This window comes from Ranitomeya imitator, chromosome 2 (assembly GCF_032444005.1).
Source record: "Ranitomeya imitator isolate aRanImi1 chromosome 2, aRanImi1.pri, whole genome shotgun sequence".
NCBI lineage: Eukaryota > Metazoa > Chordata > Amphibia > Anura > Dendrobatidae > Ranitomeya > Ranitomeya imitator.
Window position 1 is genome coordinate 539021717 of NC_091283.1, and position 15075 is coordinate 539036791.

Here is a 15075-nt window from a genome sequence, read left to right on the forward strand (position 1 = left end):
AAAGTCTATAAAGGCACGGATGATTGACCTCGTGGAGACCAAAACATCCAACACCGCGGAGACACCATCACGTGTTTCTCAACGCAGTGATCCAGAACACTGCCCCCAAATATGCAAATGCAAGTAGAGGAGCTGCGGAGACACCATCACGTGTTTCTCAACGCAGGCAGTGAATAGCCAGGCCTTTCACCGGGAAGGAACAACCAAGGGAAGGGCAGCATCCAATAAAGGAAAACATCCAATAAAGGAAAACCACCTATGCCAAGCATGGTATCCATCCACAGACAGCTGTTTCGGGGTTTTTGCCCCTCATCAGTGTGGAGTAGGAAACTGGCTATCAGGAGCAGTGCCTAGTAGAAAGTCTATAAAGGCACGGATGATTGACCTCGTGGAGACCAAAACATCCAACACCGCGGAGACACCATCACGTGTTTCTCAACGCAGTGATCCAGAACACTGCTCCCAAATATGCAAATGCAAGTAGAGGAGCTGCGGAGACACCATCACGTGTTTCTCAACGCAGGCAGTGAATAGCCAGGCCTTTCACCGGGAAGGAACAACCAAGGGAAGGGCAGCATCCAATAAAGGAAAACATCCAATAAAGGAAAACCACCTATGCCAAGCATGGTATCCATCCACAGACAGCTGTTTCGGGGTTTTTGCCCCTCATCAGTGTGGAGTAGGAAACTGGCTATCAGGAGCAGTGCCTAGTAGAAAGTCTATAAAGGCACGGATGATTGACCTCGTGGAGACCAAAACATCCAACACCGCGGAGACACCATCACGTGTTTCTCAACGCAGTGATCCAGAACACTGCCCCCAAATATGCAAATGCAAGTAGAGGAGCTGCGGAGACACCATCACGTGTTTCTCAACGCAGGCAGTGAATAGCCAGGCCTTTCACCGGGAAGGAACAACCAAGGGAAGGGCAGCATCCAATAAAGGAAAACATCCAATAAAGGAAAACCACCTATGCCAAGCATGGTATCCATCCACAGACAGCTGTTTCGGGGTTTTTGCCCCTCATCAGTGTGGAGTAGGAAACTGGCTATCAGGAGCAGTGCCTAGTAGAAAGTCTATAAAGGCACGGATGATTGACCTCGTGGAGACCAAAACATCCAACACCGCGGAGACACCATCACGTGTTTCTCAACGCAGTGATCCAGAACACTGCCCCCAAATATGCAAATGCAAGTAGAGGAGCTGCGGAGACACCATCACGTGTTTCTCAACTCCACACTGATGAGGGGCAAAAACCCCGAAACAGCTGTCTGTGGATGGATACCATGCTTGGCATAGGTGGTTTTCCTTTATTGGATGTTTTCCTTTATTGGATGCTGCCCTTCCCTTGGTTGTTCCTTCCCGGTGAAAGGCCTGGCTATTCACTGCCTGCGTTGAGAAACACGTGATGGTGTCTCCGCAGCTCCTCTACTTGCATTTGCATATTTGGGGGCAGTGTTCTGGATCACTGCGTTGAGAAACACGTGATGGTGTCTCCGCGGTGTTGGATGTTTTGGTCTCCACGAGGTCAATCATCCGTGCCTTTATAGACTTTCTACTAGGCACTGCTCCTGATAGCCAGTTTCCTACTCCACACTGATGAGGGGCAAACACCCCGAAACAGCTGTCTGGAGTGAGGTTTTCTGGAGCAATCCAGACCCTTTTGCAGAGAATTCTGTTTTTTTCTGTGGTCGTTTGTACCGACAGCTTTGAAGATGAGTTATGTGAAGAACACCATCCGAGTGACGTTGGAGCCATCTATCCGGGCAAGGAACAGCGTGGTCTTTATTGTACGTGACCTTATTGAGGAAAAGGCTGGAGGAAAGCGGGAGAACATCTATAGCATCAATGAGTTCCCTAATCAAGGTAACTACGATGTTACTTTTATGTCGGAGCATTATTGCCTGAATGTCTATGAGTGGTTTCGGAATCATGCCGGAGATCCCTGTTTGAAGGGAGTCAAATGTGAACCACTGTTTGGTCTTCAGGAAAGGCAGGTGACTATCACTGTCTATAACCCCTTTACTGAACCTGCATTGTTGGAGAGCTTCCTCTCACAGTATTGTGACTTTGTTTCAAAGGGAGAGAAGCAAGTGAACTGTTTAGGAATCTTCAATTGTCGATACAAATATCGTGTAAGGTTCAGAAGAGATCCTGGCAGTGTGGGTGGGTTCAGACACCCTCCGGCGAACTTCTCTGTGGCAGGGCATAGGGGTTTCCTCACGTACCCTGGGCAGCCTCTGTTTTGCAGGAGATGTTTCTCTTTTGGACATGTCCAGGCAGACTGCCAGAAGGGGCAGTGTTGCCGAAACTGCAAGAAGGAGGGGCATATGGCTGGTGATTGCCCGATGGCTAAGACCTGTGACGTGTGTGGTAGTAGTGACCACATGTATAAGGATTGTCCGTGGAGGGCGCCTAGACGCTCAGAGAGTGAATGGAGAGAGGAGGAGGAGAGAAGGAGGAGGTTGGCGACTATCAGGAGGGAAACTGAAAGAATGGAGAGAGAGGAAAGGAGGGAGAGGGAAAGACGCTCTGTGACTCCAGATGACATTGTGCTAGCACAGTGATGCACAGAAGGAAGATAAGGAGTTTTGGTTGGCGGCAAAAAAAGTAGAGAAGGGGTTTAATAAGGAAGATCAGGAAGAAGATGAGGAAGAAGATGATGACTCTACTGTGCCTGAAATGTTTTCTCTTGAGGAAGCAATGGATGCAACGGAGGAAGACGTGCGTATTTCTGAAGCTGAGAGCCCTGTGCACCCCTCAGATCCTCAGAATATTAGAGGGCTTTCTTCAGATCAGGACAGGGGTGCGAATAAGTGTCAGAGGGAGGAGGATGGGGAAAGTGATGAGGCATGCAGTAGTATGCCTAAGAGGAAAATTGTGCCAGCTAAAAAAAAATGGAGTGAGCACGAAGGGGTTAGTGGTTCAGAGACTTGCTGTTCAGTCCAAATGGCAGAGGAGGACAATGGTGATACTGGGTAAAATGAAAGCTCAGTGGATCTGTTTTTTTTTTTTTCTCTCCTTTCTGTGAGTCTTGACCTTTGTCAAGGGCTTTTTGTGTAATGTGTGTAGTTTTGTGGTAATTTTTGCATTGTTTTTTTGTTTTTATAGTATGGGTTTTTCTATAGTTTCTCAAAATGTGAGAGTTTTTAAGAAAGCGAGGAGGAGAGCAGCAATTTTGGATTTTTTAGCTATGCAGAGTGCATCTATTTTTTGTTTGCAAGAATGTGGGATTGTGGATGGTGTGAAAGGGGATGAGTGGTCTTATGGTGCGTCTGTGTGGTCTGGTAGTGCAAATAATAGAAATGATGGTGTGGGTATTTTAGTTAAGGGGCAGGAGGTTGTTTTGAATAATTATTTGGTGGTGGAGGTGGTGAGGTGTATCTTAGCAAATTTTGAATATAAAAATGCTAAGTTTTGTGTTATCAATATTTATGCGCCAGTAGAAAAAAATGAGCGTAAGTTATTATTTGAAAAAGTGAAGCTTTTTGTTCCAGGAAGAGTGCCTGTGGTGATTGTGGGTGATATGAATTGTGATGTGGGGGGAGTGAATGTGGATGTGTCTGGAAAAGTTTTGCTGGAGTTAGTTACTGACTTTGATTTGAGTGATATGCAGCGTGTGTAAGGTTAACCCTTTGTTAGATACCTTTTTTTCTGATAGTGGAAGAGCACAGTCCCGGTTGGATTATTGTTTTATTTCTAAAAATATTATTCCTGTTGGATATAAGCAGGATAGGGTCGTTTTTTCGGACCATGTTTGTGTGTTGTGCGAGTTAGATATTAATGTTAGTGGTGTGTTTGGAAAGGGTTTGTGGAAATTAAATGTGAAATTGTTGGAAAATGAAGCTGTGAGGAAGGAGTATGTGAGAAAGTATGAACAGTGGTGTAAAAGTAAGGAAAGTTTTGGGAATGTTTGTGAGTGGTGGGATTGGGTTAAGAGGCAGACAAAAAAGTTTTTTAAAAGTGTGGGGTATGAATTTGCGGCAATTAAGAGGGAAAAGTTTGTTAAGTTGAATACCCGTTTATGTTTATTGTATAAATTGAGGGAAGGAGGAATGGAGGTGGAGGAGGGGATAAAAAAGGTTAAAAAAGAAATTAAAGAGTTTTTGGAAGAGAAAGGGAAGAGTATTATTTTTAGGGCAAAAATTGATAGAATGGAGCAAGATGAAAGGTGTTCGAGGTTTTTCTTTAAAAAGGTTTTTGGGAAAAAGCAGAGTATGGGTGTTTTGAATGCAGAGGATGGAAGAGAGGTAAGTGGGGAGGATATGTGTGAACATGTGGCTAAGTTTTATGAGGAGCTGTATGCAGTGAAGTGGAGGGATGAGGCTTTGGAGCAGGATGTACTAAGTGTATTAGAAAATAAATTGAGTGAGATGGAGAGAGAGAGTGATGGGTGAGGTGACAGGTGATGAGGTATGGAAGGTAATGAATAGCATGGCGTTAAATAAGACTCCAGGAGAGGATGGACTTCCTATAGAGTTTTATAGGGTGATGTGGCATGTAATTGGTAAGGATTTTGTGGATATGTGTAAGTATATGTGGTCTAGTATGGAGGTGGCTGAGAGTATGCGTGCAGGGATGGTTGTGTTAATACCTAAAAAAGGAGATTTGAAGAGTTTAAAAAATTGGAGACCGATAACGTTGTTGAATTGCGATTATAAGATCTATGCGAAAGTAATGGCGAATAGGATGCGTGATGTGATAGAGAGTGTGATTGGGGATGAACAGTGTTGTGCAGTGCCTGGGAGACGTATACATGAGTGTGTGTGTATGTTGAGAGATTGTTTGTGGGACTGTATGAGTCGGAAGAAGAGTGTATTTGTTTTGAGTTTGGACTTTGAAAAGGCGTATGATCGGTTATCACATAGTTTTTTGTTCCGGGTATTATTGAGAATGGGGTTTCCGCCTGATTTTGTTTGGAGGGTGAGGAGCTTATATAAAGACATTTATAGTTGTGTTTTGATGAATGGTTCTGTGGGTAGAAGAGTGAATGTTTTTTCAGGTGTGCGACAAGGTTGTCCTTTGTCTCCTGTGGTTTTTATTTGTGCGATTGAACCGTTGCTTTGTATGTTGAGGAAAGATAAAGTGATTAGAGGAGTACAAGTGCCAGGAGGTGGAGGGAGGGAATGGAAGGATAGTGCTTATATGGATGACGTGTGTGTGTTGTGTGATTCAGAGTATTCTGTGAGGTGGGTGAAGTTATTAGCGTCTATTTTTTGTGGTGCGTCAGCATTTAAGGTGAATTGGGAGAAGAGTGAGTGTAAGGTTTTTGGGGGAGGGGTTTTAAGTAAGGATGTAGGAGTGAATGAGGTGACTGGGTCTATTAAGGTTTTGGGGGTGAAATTTTCAGAGAGTTTGGATGGGAAAGAAAGTTGGGATGATGCGAAAGGAAAGGTTGAGCGGAAGTTATGTTTTTGGAAGATGAGAAGTCTTTCGTTTTTTGGAAAAATCTTAGTTATTAAAAGTGTGATTTTGCCTATTTTCTTATATATTGCAGTGGTCTTTCCGCCGGGGTATATGTGTATGAGGGGGTTAAATAGGATTCTGTTTGTGTTTTTGTGGAATTCTAGAATGGAGAGGGCTAGGAGGGAGGTTTTGGTGAAACGTTTAGAAAAAGGTGGGTTGGGTTTTCCAAACCTTGAGGTGTTTTTTGGTGTAAATATTGTGGTTTTTGTGTTGAGGGTGATTAGGATGGATGGCAAGTTTTCTTGTCTGTGTAGGTTTTTGTTTGGGACGTATTTATTTCGTTTGAAGTGGCGAGAGAGGGATCTGAGGTATCCGGTTGCTTTTGACGTGCCTAGATGGTATGTGTGGGTTTATAAATTTTTGGTGAAGTATGAGCTATGTGATGTGGATGTTAGGTTGTTGAGTAATAAGAAGGCTGTATATAGGATGATTGAATGTAGAGAGACAGAGTGTGGAATAAACATGGTAAGAGGGAATGATATAGAAAAAGTATGGAAGAAAGTGCGGTTAGACGGTATGACGAATAGGCAGAGTGAGATTGTGTGGCAGTCTTTGCATGGAGTGTTACCAGTTAGGGAATTTCAGAAGAATCGTGGGTTGGGGAGAAATGATATGTGTCCGAGAGGTGGGTGTGGTGGAAGGGAGAGTGTAATACATGTGTTTTGGAATTGTCATTATGCTAGGGAGGTGATTGGAAGAATGGGACCGTTTGTAAAGAATTGTGTGGTGTGAGTTTGTTATCATTCGAGTTGTTCATGTTTGGCTTGGGAATGTGTGATGGAGTGAAGGAGAGAGTGTTGTGGTTAATAGTTGCATGTATAAAGGAAGTATCATGGGATGTGAGGAATGTGTATGTTTTTAAGAGAAAGGTAATTGTAGTAAAGAATAGTCTAAAAGTGATTTTGGGGAAGATGTATGTGTGTTTTCTATGGGATAAAAGAAGAAGGGGGGAGGTGGATGCCGAAGGGATTTGGAAGGTGAAGAAGTGGAGATACCTTGTAAATATGTCTTGACTTGTTTTTTTTGATGTTGTAGTAAACTGAAATTTTCTGATGATGATGGGAACAGCTTTTGTGTTTTGGATTTGACGCAGCTGTTTGGGATTTTTCTTTGGTCTTGGATTTCTGGACCGTGGATTTTCCCATCTGAGGGAAAAAAAAAAAAAAAGAAACAGCTGTCTGTGGATGGATACCATGCTTGGCATAGGTGGCTTTCCTTCATAGGATGCTGCCCTTCCCGTGGTTGTTCCTTCCCGGGGAAAGGCCTGGCTATTCACTGCTTGCATCGAGAAACACGTGATGGTGTCTCCGCAGCTTCTTTACATGCATCTGCATATTTCCCATAAGGGATGGGGGCAGTGTTCTGGAATCACTGCGTTGAGAAACACGTGATGGTGTCTCCGCAGTGTTAGATGTTTTGGTCTCCCCTAGGCCAATCATCTGTGTCTTTATAGCCTTTTTAATAGGCACTGCTCCTAATAGCCAGATTCCTACTCCACACTGATGAGGGGCAAACACCCCGAAACAGCTGTCTGTGGATGGATACCATGCTTGGCATAGGTGGTTTTCCTTTATTGGATGTTTTCCTTTATTGGATGCTGCCCTTCCCTTGGTTGTTCCTTCCCGGTGAAAGGCCTGGCTATTCACTGCCTGCGTTGAGAAACACGTGATGGTGTCTCCGCAGCTCCTCTACTTGCATTTGCATATTTGGGGGCAGTGTTCTGGATCACTGCGTTGAGAAACACGTGATGGTGTCTCCGCGGTGTTGGATGTTTTGGTCTCCACGAGGTCAATCATCCGTGCCTTTATAGACCATCTCATGACTGTGACACCATCACAGGTCCTTTCAGGACACTGCAGGTTTAGATACGGTGGACATTCTCCCACCCGTTCTATGAATGTCCATCAAAAACCAGCCCATGAAACTTTACCTTAACTCTCACAACACATAGTTTCTGGAGGAAAATTTTGGTTTTACATCACTGACGCCATTATGCTCAGTGACACATATCTCCCGTCATATACTGTGCCAGTGACCCTGTCACATACTTCCCCCTCTGCCCAAGGCCGGAGGTTTTGGCACCTTCAGACACTAAACGCGATTCGGGAGAGAGCATCCACATTACCATGTAACTTTCCTGACCTATGCTCTATGTGGAAAATGAAGTCTAGAAGGGTTAAGAGCCACCTAGTCACCCGGATAAACTTCTTCCCCTTCTCTCTTAACCATCTCAAAGGGGCATGGTCTGACACTAGCTGAAATCTACAGCCTAGAAGGTAATGCTTCAGTGTGTCCAAGGCCCATTTTATGACTAAACACTCCTCAGCAACTGCGTAGTTTTACTAGCAAGAAGAGAGTTTCCGGCTTAGGTATAGGATGGGATGCTCTTCTCCATTTATTTCCTGAGACAGCACGGCTCCTAACCCAACTTCTGAAGCAACCGTCTGGACCACAAATTCTTTGCTAAAGTCCGGTGCGACCAGAATCGGATGCTTGAACAGAGCCTGCTTAAGTTCCTGTAATGGCACCTCTGTGTCAGGAATCCATTTCACAATCGTCAACTTGGTGCCCTTAAGGAGATCCATCAATGGCTCGGCAATTATGGCGAAATTTGGGATAAATCGCTGGTAATACCCCACAATTCCAAAAACACCCTCGCTTCTTGGAGAGTGATTGTGGCCACTTCTGAATTACCTCAATCTTATTTAAATGTAGCTTGATTTACCCTCTCCCAACGACATAGCCTAAGGACCTGGCCTCTTCCTTCCCTATGGCACACTTCTTTGGGTTTATGGTCAATCCAGCTTTTGCCAATGTATCCTGGATCACCTGTACCTTTGGCAGATGACTACTCCAGTCAGGATTAAAGATGGCAATGTCATCAAGGTAGGCTGTGGCATATTTCTTATGTGGAGCCAAGATCCGATCCATCGCCCTGTGGAAGGTAGCTGGGACCCCCTCCAGACCGAAGGGCATTCTTGTGTACTGGAAACACCCATCCAGCGTCGAGAAGGCTGTCTTCTCCTTGGCACTCTGGGACATTGGGATCTGCCAGTACCCCTTTGTCACGTCGAGGGTTGTGATGTACCTCGCGGTCCCAAGTTGCTCAATGAGTTCGTCCACACGGCACATCAGATATGCATCAACACTGGATAACTCATTCAGGCTGCGGTAGTCATTACAAAATCGCAACCTGCCATCGGGCTTTGGCACGAGGACGATGGTACTCGACCATCCATTTTTTGACTCCTCTATCACACCGAGGTCTAGCATTCTCTTCACATCCATTGATATGATCTCCCGTCATGCCTTGGAGATTCTATAGGGCTTGAGGTTCACCCTTACATGCAGCTCTGTTAACACATCATGTTACACTACCTGTATACGCCCTAGCAACTCGAGAATTTCAAGGTTCTGCTGCAGCAGTTCTCAACACTGTTGCTTCTGGGCCGGCATTAGAGTCTCTGCGATTTTAACCTTCTTTACTTTGGCTTCGGGACGAGCCCCCAGGCAAGGAGCTTCCAGCAATTCCCGATCTCGCCATGGATTGAGCAAGTTCACATGGTACACCATGCTTGAACAGAGCCTGCTTAAGTTCCTGTAATGGCACCTCTGTGTCAGGAATCCATTTCACAATCGTCAACTTGGTGCCCTTAAGGAGATCCATCAATGGCTCGGCAATTATGGCGAAATTTGGGATAAATCGCTGGTAATACCCCACAATTCCAAAAACACCCTCGCTTCTTGGAGAGTGATTGTGGCCACTTCTGAATTACCTCAATCTTATTTAAATGTAGCTTGATTTACCCTCTCCCAACGACGTAGCCTAAGGACCTGGCCTCTTCCTTCCCTATGGCACACTTCTTTGGGTTTATGGTCAATCCAGCTTTTGTCAATGTATCCTGGATCACCTGTACCTTTGGCAGATGACTACTCCAGTCAGGATTAAAGATGGCAATGTCATCAAGGTAGGCTGTGGCATATTTCTTATGTGGAGCCAAGATCCGATCCATCGCCCTGTGGAAGGTAGCTGGGACCCCCTCCAGACCGAAGGGCATTCTTGTGTACTGGAAACACCCATCCAGCGTCGAGAAGGCTGTCTTCTCCTTGGCACTCTGGGACATTGGGATCTGCCAGTACCCCTTTGTCACGTCGAGGGTTGTGATGTACCTCGCGGTCCCAAGTTGCTCAATGAGTTCGTCCACACGGCACATCAGATATGCATCAACACTTGATAACTCATTCAGGCTGCGGTAGTCATTACAAAATCGCAACCTGCCATCGGGCTTTGGCACGAGGACGATGGTACTCGACCATCCATTTTTTGACTCCTCTATCACACCGAGGTCTAGCATTCTCTTCACATCCATTGATATGATCTCCCGTCATGCCTTGGAGATTCTATAGGGCTTGAGGTTCACCCTTACATGCAGCTCTGTTAACACATCATGTTACACTACCTGTATACGCCCTAGCAACTCGAGAATTTCAAGGTTCTGCTGCAGCAGTTCTCAACACTGTTGCTTCTGGGCCGGCATCAGAGTCTCTGCGATTTTAACCTTCTTTACTTTGGCTTCGGGACGAGCCCCCAGGCAAGGAGCTTCCAGCAATTCCCGATCTCGCCATGGATTGAGCAAGTTCACATGGTACACCTGCGACTGCTGGTGTACCTTGTAATTCACCTCACAGAGTTTTTTCACCACCTCCTATGGGCTTTGCCGCTTGGCTAGGAACTTGCTCTCCACATGGGGATAAGCACTAGCATTCGGTCCCAAGGCTGGAACTGCATCAGCCTTGCTGATCATTTGTATACCATTGCCTGTGCCTCCTGGGCCTGGAGAAGATGTTCCTTCACAATAGGCATCACGTGCACCATTCTCTCCTGCAACTGTGCGGCATGCTCAATGACGCTCCGTTGTGGGTTTCCTTCGCAATGTCCAGGAGCCCTCGCAGATGTTGACCGTAGAGAAACTCGAACAGCAAGAAGGCAGTGGAGTCTCGAGAGACTTCTCTGATGGAAAAAAGCAGATAGTCCCAGTCTTATCTGTCCTTATCAATGACCTTCTTGAGCGTGACCTTCAAGGTTTTATGGAAGCGCTCCACCAGCCCATCGGTCTGTGAATATACAAAAAACCCTGTTTGGGAGAGAAGAACAGACAAATCGCGGCGCCCTAAGGCCGGTTTCACACGTCAGTGGCTCCGGTACGTGAGGAGACAGGTTCCTCACGTACCGGAGCCACTGACACACGTAGACACATTGAAATCAATGCATCTGTGCAGATGTCATTGATTTTTTGCGGACCGTGTCTCCGTGTGCCAAACATGGAGACATGTCAGTGTTCGTGGGAGCGCACGGATTACATGGACTCATTAAAGTTAATGGGTCCGTTTAAAACACGTACCGCACACGGACGTTGTCCGTGTGCCATGCAGGAGACAGCGCTACAGTAAGCGCTGTCCCCCCCACTGGTGCTGAAGCCGCCATTGATATCTTCTCTGCAGCAGCGTTTGCTGTAGAGAAGATATGAATATTCCTTTTTTTGTTTGTTTCTCGTGTTTAAAATAAAGATCCATGTCCCCACTCCCCTCCCACCCCCTGTGCGCCCGCACCCGCTGTTCTTAAAATACTCACCCGACTCCCTCGCTGGCTGGCGCTGCTTCCTGTCCTGGCCGCACCTTTTACTGTATAAGCGGTCACGTGGGGCCGCCGATTACAGTCATGAATATGCGGCTCCACCTCCCATAGGGGTGGAGCCGCATATTTATTACTGTAAATGAGCTTCCCCACGTGACCGCTCATACTGTAGAAGGTGCGGCCAGGGCAGGAAGCAGCGCCAGCCAGCGAGGGAGCCGGGTGAGTATTTTAAGAACAGCGGGCGGGCGCACAGGGGGTGGGAGGGGGGCGGGGACATGGATCTTTATTTTAAACACGAGAAACACAAAAAAAAGGATTATTCATATCTTCTCTACAGCAAACGCTGCTGCAGAGAAGATATCAATGGCAGCTTCAGCACCAGATGCAGGGGACAGCGCTAAACTTTAGCGCTGTCTCCTGCACGGTGCATGTGGTACCCAGTGGGCACACGTGTGCCACACTGATGTGCCACAGAAACGCACGGGCACACGGACACTGATAATTCCGGTACGATTTTTCCAGTACCGAAATTATCTGGACGTGTGGGACTGCCCTAAGTGTGTAAACACAATATTATAGTCTTTAAAGGTTGCACAATTTTATGCACTCACCTGATAAAAGACTACCATGGCTTTAGATTGTGTATCCTCAAAATTCCCTCAGGGATACTTTTCAATAGACAGGGCTAGCAGCTTCCTCGGGTGGATCCAAGTGAAAGAGCCAGAGTAAGGCTCACAAAGGATGAGTAAATCAAGAAAAGCACATCCAGCCCATGAATGGCAGTGCTTCCCAGGACTCACATCCATAGATGATATTTTATATTTTTTTTATTATTTATTTTTTTATTTATTTCTAAATAAAATCGGTCTGTAAATGGTAAACTGAAGTTTGCAGCTGGACAAACTGGAGGACTCTGCACAGCTCCCTTATAACGTTGCTTGTGAAGGGGGTTCCCTGGTCTGTCAAAATCTCCTTTGGTGGTCCTATTCCAGCAAAGATATGGACATGCTCCTGGGCAATAGTCTTAGCTGGAGAGTTCCTTAGTGGCACCGCTTCTGAGTACCGGGTCGCATAGTCCATGACTGCAAGGATGTACTGATGGCCCTGTGCACATTTAACTAGGGGTCCTACTAGGTCCATGGCAATCCTCTCAAAGGGGATCTCTGTCACTGGTAAAGGGACTAAGGGGCTTCAGAAGAGAGAAGTAGGAGCGGTTATCTGTCAGGTGGGGCAGGACCTACAATAATTTAGGAACAGGTAACATCCTGGCCAATAGAACCTCCGTAATACTCTCTCCTGAGTTTTCTCTACCCCTAGATGTCCCCCCAAAACATGAAAATGAGCTGTGTCAAAAAACTCTCCACCAGTAGGGTCCAGGAACTAACAGCGGCTCCACTATTGCTACTCCCCTCAGTTTGGTCACCCAATACAATAACTCGCCATTGACTGCAAAGTGTGAGAACTTGGTGTCAGCCCCCGGTTCTTGAGCAACCCCATTACATACGGTAGCATTATCAAGTGCCCCTTTAATGTAAGATCTCCAAGTCCCAAAGTTCTCTTTGGGCACCTCTAAGTCAGGGAAGCTATGCTCCTCTTTCTCCTTCTCATCCTCCTCTCCAGCAAGGACACATAGGGGGAACTCCTCCTTCTTTACTTTGATGGAGCCTCTTCCAGAGGGACCTGGCTTTTGTCCGGAACACTCTGCACAGCCCCCTTTTGCTACAAGTTCCAAAACTGAAAAATACTGTCCAAAAATGACAGGATGTATTAAGTTTTTTACTACCCCAACCTCATGGGACTTGGTACCACAGTCTGTTCCCATGGTCACTTTGTCTACAGGGTAGTCCTTAGCGTCTCTGTGTATACAGCGGATGCCCCCAAACATATTGGGGATAAACTGGTAGGGCAATCTAGCACTAATTAGGGTCACTAGACTGCCATAGTCCAAAAGTCCAAGAACCATTACCCCATTGATGGACATGGTACACGACTGTAGTTTGACAGTCCACACTGCAGGCGGGATAGGTATAATAGGAGCAGCGCCTGCCTAGGCTGCAGTCCATTGGTTCATGGGACATATGACATGGGCGGCTACGTGTCCAGGATTGTGACATCGCCAACAGACCACGTCCTTAATAACAGCCTTAAGGGACCCCTCAGCGGAATTGGGACGCCCACATTTATTGGTCTAGCCACCCTCTGCGGTGAGCCCGCACTCCTTTGGGTATCCCAGTACGGGGAAGTGGGGACGTCTAGTTTCCCAAGGGATTTCTCAACAACCTGGTATCTCTCAACCAGGCTAATCAGGTCGTCCGCATTCCGATTGTTGCCCTGGGCAACTCAGGTCTGTATTGGCATGGGAAGGGAGTGGATGAACCTGTCCATTACCACCCACTCAACCATCTGGGCAGGAGTAGGAGTTTCTGGCTGTAACCACTTTTGGACCAGGTGCAACAAGTCAAACATTTGCAAGCGAGAGGGTTTGTTGCAAGCATACAACCAGCGGTGGACTCTCTGAGCTCTAACTGGCATCGTTACTCCCAAGACTTCAGTTTTTAATTTGGCGTGTTCCTTAGCATCCTGGAAGGCCAAGTCATAATATGCCTTTTGAGGTTCACCCGACAAATATAGCACCAGCACCTACGCCCACTGCTCTGGCGGAAATTTCTCCCGTTCAACCACCCTCTCGAAACAGTCAGAAAGTCTTCCACATCTTCCCCATGGTCATTTTTTGCATGGCTCGTCTTACTGTTTTCCGGACTTATGAGTTATCACCTGGAGTTGAGGAGGAGACCGCCGGCCTCCCACGAACTGCCTATGCAAGGAGCTACATTTGCCGCGTTAGCGCCTCCTGCTGCTGTCGCTGCTGTTGTTGTTGAAGTTGCTGTACCAACAGTTTATTTATCTCCTGTTACGCTATATGTTGCTGTTGATTGGCAAGCTGATGTTGCGGTTGGGCCTGAACCAGAAGCTTCACAAGCTCCTCCATGCTGTCTGACGGCTCGTGCTGGATGGCGGATTTTACCCAGGATATGCAGTTGTCCACAACCTCTACATATTGTGCTGGAGGAAAATTCTTGTTTCACATCACTGATGCCATTATGTGCAGTGACATATATCTCCCATCATATACTGTGCCGGTTGTGATGGTGGGATATGGTATGTGGGTATCATTTTGTTTGTATTCATATTTTACTGAAGTTCATGGTGCTCTCTTGTAGGATGAGTTGTTATTTGTTAATTGATGAATGGCTGTTGTTGCCATCTGATATCCACCCCCCACAGTACTGTAGTTATCTCTCCACAGGTCAGTGAATCATGTTGTTTGCTAATGACATATTGAACCTGTGATTGAGGAGGGGGACTTTTAAAATATCAGGGAGGCGAGACACAAGATCTGATCCTGTGTAGAACTATGATGTGAACACAGCACCTCAGAGAGAAAGAAGAGTATATGGACTATGTTATCCTCTGCTGGATTGTTGGACTCTCATCTCCCAGGGCTTTTATCCTGTTACTGAACTGCATTTGGATTCTGGACTATCTTATCCTTTGTGTAGTGGATTGTATATGGACTTTTTGTATTTGTGTCTAAATAAAGGTCTTGGGATTGTTTGCCCTGTTGATTGTGTGATACCGGAGAAGGACCCTGTGACAACTGGTGGCAGCACTGGGATCAACAGAACATAACCAAATGGAGAAACACACACAGAGTGAGTACAGAAATTGGACTGTATCCAGTTTACAAGAGAGAGCCTGAACTGCCAGGGACTGACTAAAGAGGCCTTAGTTGATCTACTGGTGGGTGCTAGCCAGACCACCTACCACCATGTCTGAAGGACAAGCGCAGGAGACACGGACCCCCACCTCAAAAAGCCAGTGGGTGCTGTGGTACGAAGAAGAGATGGCGGTTCTGGGCCCAGGCGTCTCTCAGGAGTATAAGCAGGAGGCTGCTCACCGAGCACAGCAGAGAC